The following is an 8175-nucleotide window of genomic DNA, read 5'->3' as shown; positions in this document are numbered from 1 at the left end:
AAAAAAAAAAAAAAACAGTGCATTTCCACCCATTTGTGTAAGTCAGGGATTCCTAACCCCTGGAACTTGGACCTGGCCTGTTAGGAAGTGGGCTGCACAGCAGGCGGTGAGCAGCAGGCAAGTGAGCATTACTGCCTCAGCTCTGCCTCCTGTCAGATCAGCAGTGGCATCAGATTCTCATAGGAGCACAAATTCTATTGTGAACTGCATATGTGAGGCATCTCTGTTGCTGCACTCCTTATGAGAAACTAACTAACGCCTGATGGTCGCAGGTAGAACAGTTTGATCCCCAAAACCAACCCCTCCCCTTAGAAAAATTGCCTTCCATGAAACCAGTCCCTGGTGCCAAAATAGTTGGGGACCACTGGTATAAGTAACCACATGCTCGGATAAAAACAATAGCTTCCACCACCTACCTAGTGGGTAAAATTACTGATTCAATGGTGCCTACTGTGTCACAGGCGCTGTCCTCTGTACTGGTAGGCAGACAAAACTTCATGAGTGGAAGAAGACAAGTAAATTATATGGATGTTAGAAAGTGACAAGTATTAAGGAGAAAAAGCAGGAGGAGGAGGAGTGCTTTGCCCAGGGTATAATTATGTGTGTAGGGGAGGGGGAAATAGGGGAAGTGGTTGCAGTGTTAAGGTGGGGGTCAATATGGGCTTTATCTGGGAAGGTGATATTTGAACACCTTAGTTGTCCTAATTTTGGTTTAAACAATTGTTAAGAGAATTATTGCACAGCATAAAATCTAAGCCTGATTTTTTTATTGTTTATTATATGACATAAAATTATATTTAGCTGTACATTTTTCTTAGTGAGCAGTAGGTATCTGTGAAGCAATGTTGTCAATGTGTTGTGTTGTTTCTTAGCATTGGAAATGAACTCCAGGCATTTTTTTTTTTAATTGGGAGGGGCGTTGACTAAATCTTGAGGTTTAAACTAGATTTGTAATATTAGAGGGTGAACCTTTTGATAGAATTGGAGTTAATGTTAGAATATTGAACCAGTATACCTTGTTAATCGTGCTTTGTATGCACACAGCAGTGTGATCTTGTCAAGGGGAAATAAAAAGCTTTTCTGTATTTGAAGCAATCACACTGAAGTAATGAGAAGGTGTTAGAAAATTTGGAAATTAGTTCCTTTGGGGAATTTAACTTTCAGGAAAATGATATTTTAAAATCTAATATATTCTTAAAATATATGCTGCTTTATCTCCATATGTTTTTTAAAAATTTGGCTTGCTTTTCTAAACCCTTAAAAAGTGGAACCTAAAATTATAAAGAAAAAAGGAGCAAAAAAAAAAAAAAATGTTGGCTAAGGATAAATATAATAAGGTCAGTTTATTTAAGGATAAGCTAGATGTTAACTTTGAGGACTTAGCAGTTGTTATTACTGGCAATAATAAACTTTATTTATTTTTTTGGGGGGGACGGAGTTTCGCTCTTGTTACCCAGGCTGGAGTGCAATGGCGCGATCTCGGCTCACCGCAACCTCCGCCTCCTGGGTTCAGGCAATTCTCCTGCCTCAACCTCCCGAGTAGCTGGGATTACAGGCACGCATCACCATGCCCAGCTAATTTTTTGTATTTTTAGTAGAGACGGGGTTTCACCGTGTTGACCAGGATGGTCTCGACCTCTTGACCTCGCGATCCACCCGACTCGGCCTCCCAAAGTGCTGGGATTACAGGCTTGAGCCACCGCGCCCGGCCAATAATAAACTTTAAAACAGTATTATCTCAAAGTAAAAGCAGCATACATGACAGAAACGGAAAAATTCAACACATCACACTATAGTTCAAATCAGAATCATTCCAATTCATAGCTGATGAGAATGTAGTGAAGTCATCAAATAATAAAGTTACCAAGTAAACTTTTTTAGAAGTGGAAGTTAACAATTACTGTTAAGTCTTATTAGCTAGCACTGAATTTGCACACAGGGTATTTCTGTTACAGAATAAGTTTATTATTTTATTTTATTTTTTTGAGACAGTGTCTCGCTCTGTTACCCAGGCTGGAATGCAGTGGCACAATCTCAGCTCACAGCAACCTCTGCCTCTCAGGTTAGGTTTATATATAAATAAATAATATGTAAACCTCAGCCTCTCGAGTAGCTGAGGTTACTGGTGTGTGCCACTAGGAGTTTATGTTTATTAATTGAAGTTTATATTCCATATATAAGAGGATTTATTATTCTAAAGTGGAGCTTAAATATTGAGAAAACTTTAAACACAATGATTTGTATATTTTCTTTTTTTGCCTAATTTCTTTACTGAAGAAAATATTTCGGGTCCATTTATTTATTTTTTCCATTACAAAAGTAGCACATGTTCACCACACAGATAATCACAAAGAAACCAGCCCTAAAACTTACCACCATTAGCATTTTGCATATTCCTGTCTTTCTAAACATGTATATGCACATGTTTAAATATATAAATAGACACACATACACACCTTTATTAAAATTGTGGGATAATTTACAATTTAAATGTATTATTTTATTTTTATTTCAACTTTTATTTATTTTTTTTATTTTTTTTTTTGAGATGGAGTTTCACTCTTGTTACCCAGGCTGGAGTGCAATGGCGTGATCTCGGCTCACCGCAACCTCCGCCTCCTGGGTTCAGGCAATTCTCCTGCCTCAGCCTCCTGAGTAGCTGGGACTACAGGCACGCGCCACCATGCCCAGCTAATTTTTTGCAGTTGTAGTAGAGACGGGGTTTCACCGTGTTGACCAGGATGGTCTTGATCTCTTGACCTTGTGATCCACCCGCCTCAGCCTCCCAAAGTGCTGGGATTACAGGCTTGAGCCACCGCGCCCGGCTTATTTCAACTTTTAGTTACAGGAAGTACGTGTGCACATTTGTTACATGGGAATATTGTGTGATGCTGAGGTTAGGAGTGTGGGTTCCGTTTCCCAGGTAGTGAGCATTGTACTCACTACCCATCTTCGTCTCCTCACCCTCTAGTAGTTCACAGTTTCTGTTGTTTCCATATTTATGTCTATGTGTGCGCAATGTTTAACTCCCATAAGTGAGAACATACAGTATTTGGTTTTCTGTTCCTGCACTAATTTGTGAAGGATGATGGCCTCCAGCCCCATCAATGTTGCTGCAGAGGACATAGTCTCTTTCTTTTTATGGCTGCCTAGTATTCCATGTTGTATATGTGCCACATTTTCTGAATCCAACCTAACGTAGCTGTATAGCATAATGGTATAGAACACAAAATTTGCAATCAGGGAGACTTGGGTTTAAGTCTAGTCCCATGAATTTATTAATTATGCAAACTAGGCAAGTTTCCTGGCCTCTATTTCTTTTATCTGTTAAATGGGGATGATGATAGTACATTCTTGAAGAGGTTATTGTAGGATTAGGTGAGATTTCATATATAAGAAATATCTTCCCCATAGCAGGTATATAGGAAATATGGATCATCATTGTTTTACATCTTAGTTTTTTTATTTCACTATGTTGTGAGCATTTTTACAAGCTCTTTATTTTTCAGAATGATTATGCTTACTATATTAACTAAAATTTATTTGATTTTTTTTTATGGAGTTTTGCTCTTGTTGTTCAGACTGGAGTGCAATAGTTTGATGTCAGCTCACTGAAACCTCCGCCTTCCAGTTTCAAGTGATTCTCCTGCCTCAGCCTCCCAAGTAGCTGGGTTTACAGGTGTGCACCACCACGCCCAACTAATTTATATTTTTTCAATAGAGACAGGTTGGTCAGGCTGGTCTGGAACTCCTGACCTCAAGTGATCCACCCACCTTGGCCTCCCAAAGTGTTGGGATTGCAGGCGTGAGCCACTACGCCTGACCTGAACTGCGACCTCCACCTCCTGGGTTCCAGTGATTCTCCTGCCTCAGCCTCTTAAGTAGCTGGGACTACAGGCATACGCCACCACAGCTGGCTAATTTTTAGTAGAGACAGGGTTTCATCATATTGGCCACACTGGTCTTGAACTCCTGACTTCAAATAATCTCCCTGCCTTAGCCCCCAGAGTGCTGGACTTACAGGTATGAGCCACTGCACCTGGCCTTTTCAACATACTTTGTAGTCTTCAGAGTACAGTCTTTTTTTTTTTTTTTTGAGACGGTCTTGCTCTGTCACCCAGGCTGGAGTGCAGTGGTGCAATCTTGGTTCACTGCAACCTCTGTCTCCCAGGTTCAAGTGATCCTCCTGCCTAAGCCTCCTGAGTAGCTGGGACCATAGGCGTGTACCACCATGCTTGGCTATTTTTTGTATTTTTTGTAGAGACAGGGTTTTGCCACATTGCCTGGGCTGGTCTGGAACTCCTGTACTTGATCGATCCATCCACCCCAGCCTCCCAAAAATGCCTGGATTACAGGCGTGAGCCACTGTGTCCAGCCCACAGTATACATCTTATACTTCTTTTATTAAATTTGCTTCTAATAACTTTATTCTTTTTGATGATATTGTAAATGGAATGTTCTTAATTTTGACTTCATTGCTAATGTATAGAAATACGATTGATTTTTATATGTTGATCTCAGATATTGAGATTTGCTGAACCAGTTTGTTTGTTTGTTTATTTTTGAAATGGAGTCTTGCTCTGTCACCCAGCCTGGAGTGCAGTACCGCAATCTCAGCTCACTGCAACCTCCACCTCCCGGGTTTAAGTGATTCTCCTGCCTCAGCCTCCCAAGTAGCTGGGACTACAGGCACGTACCACCACACCTGGCTAATTTTTTGCATTTTAATTAGAGATGGGGTTTCACCATGTTAGCCAGGATGGTCTCCATCTCCTGACCTCATGATCTGCCTACCTCAGCCTCCCAAAGTGCTGGGATTATAGGCAGAAGCCACCGTGCCCAGACAGTTTATTATTTTTAATAGTTTTTAATTACATTCCTATGAATTTTCTATGTATAAGATGCTGTTATCTACAAACAGACATGTTTTACTTCTTTCTTTCCAATTTGTATTTTAGAATTTCTTTTTCTTGCCTAATCGCCTCTGGTATAATGTTTAATAGAAATGGTGAGTGTACATTCTTGTCATCTTTTTTTTGATCTTCAGGGTGAAATATTTAGCCTTTCACCATTGAGTATCATGAATTTTCGTACATGTTTTTATGTTGTTGTTGTTGTTGTTTTAGACAGAGTTTCGCTCTTGTTGCCCAGGCCAGAGTACAGTGGCGGGGCCTCAAGTCACTGCAACGTCCGCTTTCTGGTTTCAAGCGATTCTCCTGCCTCAGCCTCCTGAGTAGCTGGGATTACGGGCACCCGCCACCACACCCAGCTAAGTTTTGTATTTCCAGACTGGTCTTGAATTCCTGACCTCTTGATCCACCCGCTTTGGCCTCCCAAAGTTCTGGGATTACAGAGGTGAGCCACTGCGCCTGGCTCGTACATGTTTTATATCAGATTAAGGAGCTTTGTTTCTGTTCCTAGTTTATTTTATTTTATTTTATTTTATTTTATTTTATTTTATTTTATTTTTGAGATGGCATTTTTGTTACCCATGCTGGAGTGCAGTGGATGAAATCGTCTCACTGCAACCTCTGCCTCCCAGGCTCAAGCAACACTTCCACCTCAGCCTTCTGAGTGGCTGGGACTACAGTCCTACACCACCACACTCAACTAACTTAAATATTTTTGTAGGTCTCGCTGTATTGCCCAGACTGTTCTTCAACTCCTAGGCTCAACTGATCCTCTCACCTAGGCCTTCCAAAGTGCTGGGATTACAGGTGTGAGCCACTGTGCCCAGTTCTTAGTTTTCTTCTTGTTTCTAGTTTGTTAAGGGTTTCTGTCATGAAAGAATGTTAGATTTTGCCCGTTTTTCCTGCATCTTTTGAGATGATGATGTGGTTTTCATCCTTTATTCTGATATGGTTTATTACAGTAATTGAGTTTTGGATGTTAAACTAACCTTGCTTTCTTGAGGTAACATCACATTTGGTCATGGAGTATAATCATTTTTTTATGTTGCTAGATTTGTTCTGCTATTTTTTTTTTGAGGTTTTTGTATCCATATTCATAGGAAATACTGGTTTGTATTTTTCTGTTTTTGTGTGATGTTTTTGGTTTTGATATCAAAGTGATACTGGCCTTATAGGCTAAATTGGGAAGCGTTTCTTCCTCTTCTATTTTTAGAAGTGTTTCTGAAGAATTGATATTAATTCTTCTTTAAATGTTTGATAGCGTTCACCAATGAAGCCATGTGGGCCTGGGCTTTTATTGTGTGTGTGGAGTTCTGAAATCTTTTAATATCTAGTTTATCTCCGGGAGGAGAGCACATGGACAAGATGAAAAAACAAAAACAAAATCTAGTTTACCTCCTTTTCCAACTGTTCTTCATTTACTTCAGGAATTCTTCCAATTTCCTTTTTGTATGGGTAAAAAATAAATGATTTTAATCTTATTTGACAAGAATAATAATCATCTTACACAATTTTCAATAACAAAAAAGGTGAGAATAAAGGAAGGGAAGAAAACAAACCACATATTTTAGTGAAATTTTTTGCAGTTAGCCTGTGGCTATAATAAAATTATTTTGTAGCAATGTACCAGTATGTCAGTTTGCACAGCCATGTAGAAAACAACTATTTTGTAAGTTGAAAATTTTCTGCATTCTAAGTATTCTTTATAAATGCTATGTTTCATATGCTTTTAATTGTATGGCTATAGGCTATTTATATTGTGGCAATAATTTAGTTATGAGGTTATCTAAGTAGAAATACAACATATTCTAACAGTATTTCATATACTTAAGATGAAGGTAAGACTGTATTTTCTAGCTATTTTTTAAAAAAGAATTATGGCAGGGCATGGTGGCTCATGCCTGTAATCCCAGCACTTTGGGAGGCAGAGGCAGGCGGATCACTTGAGGTCAGGAGTTCAAGAACAGCCTGGCCAACATGGTGAAACCCCATCTTTACCAAAAGTACAAAATTATCCAGTTGTGGTGGCATCTGCTGGTAATCCCAGCTACTCAGGAGGCTGAGGCAGGAAGATCCCTTGAACCCGGGAGGCAAAGGTTGCAGTGAGCTGAGATCATACCATTGCACTCCAGCCTGGGCAACAAGAGCAGGACTCTGTCTAAAAAAAAAGAAAAAAAACAAAAAACTACCTTAGATCCATTTTTAGGAAGAAAATGACTTTATTAAAGATGAAAAACTTTTAGCTACATTTTTTCAAGTTAGATATTTGCAGGTAAGTACAACCTATAGCACATCAGACTGGTTTTTCTTATTCTATTTTTTTAATTTATTTTTTGAGACAGGGTCTCACTCTGTTGCCCAGCTTCCAGTGCAGTGACGTGATCTCAGTTCACTGCAGCCTTAACCTCTAAGGCTCAAGCAATCCTCCCACCTCAGCTCACCTCCCACCTACCACCCCCTAGTAACTAGGACTACAGATGTGTACGATCACACCTGACTAATGTTTGTATTTTTTGTAGAGATGGGATTTTGCCATAATGCCCAGGCTGGTCTCAAACTCCTAGACTCAAGCGATCCTTCTGCCTCGGCCTCCCAAAGTGCTGGGATTATGTAAGATGTGAACCACCGGGCCTGGCCCCAACTGATTTTTCTTTTCTTTTTTTTTTTTGAGATGGAGGTTTACTCTTGTTGCCGAGGCTGGAGTGCAGTGGTGCAATCTAGGCTTACTGCAACCTCTGCCTCCTGGGTTCAAGCGATTCTCCTGCCTCAGCCTCCCAAGTAGCTGGGATTACAGGCATGTACCACCATGCCCAGTTAATTTTATATTGACTTTTCTTAGACTAAGACATACACAACTCCTGAAAGTGAGCCTGGTAGTATCATTCCCATCTTGTAAATGTATTATGTAATGGTGAGGGGTGTTAGCCAAAAAAACCCAAAATTGTAGCATAAAATTACTAAATTATTATTTTGGAAATTAATTTTTTAAAGTAATCATGTGATGCTATTACCATTCCTGCTCTACCACCGTACAGTAAGTATAACTAAAGATCATCTGCCATGTTCCTGTCCTTTACCGTGTGTTAGTCTGGATGCCAAGATGTGTCTGAAATTTAGTGATGTACAGCCTACAAAAATCAATTGTATTTTTATATAGGCCGGGTGCGGTGGCTCAAGCCTGTAATCCCAGCACTTTGGGAGGCCGAGGCGGGTGGATCACGAGGTCAAGAGATCGAGACCATCCTGGTCAACATGGTGAAACCCC

At 39.9% G+C, this 8175-nt stretch overlaps 1 protein-coding gene and 1 long non-coding RNA gene across 2 annotated transcripts in view; both read left to right on the top strand.

Annotated features, from left to right (window-relative positions):
- N4BP2L2 (NEDD4 binding protein 2 like 2) overlaps positions 1–8175 on the top strand; it is a 100038-nt gene that overhangs the window by 42858 nt on the left and 49005 nt on the right. The window lies entirely within an intron of this gene.
- Positions 4114–5284, top strand: LOC108310795. Its single transcript, XR_001827927.2, has 3 exons — positions 4114–4146; positions 4220–4221; positions 5179–5284. It is a non-coding gene; the product is annotated as an uncharacterized LOC108310795 (long non-coding RNA).

The sequence above is a fragment of the Cebus imitator genome, unplaced genomic scaffold (assembly GCF_001604975.1).
Source record: "Cebus imitator isolate Cc_AM_T3 unplaced genomic scaffold, Cebus_imitator-1.0 Scaffold108, whole genome shotgun sequence".
Classification (NCBI taxonomy): domain Eukaryota; kingdom Metazoa; phylum Chordata; class Mammalia; order Primates; family Cebidae; genus Cebus; species Cebus imitator.
Note: the sequence above shows the minus strand (reverse complement) of the source record. Positions and strands in the feature narration are given on the sequence as shown.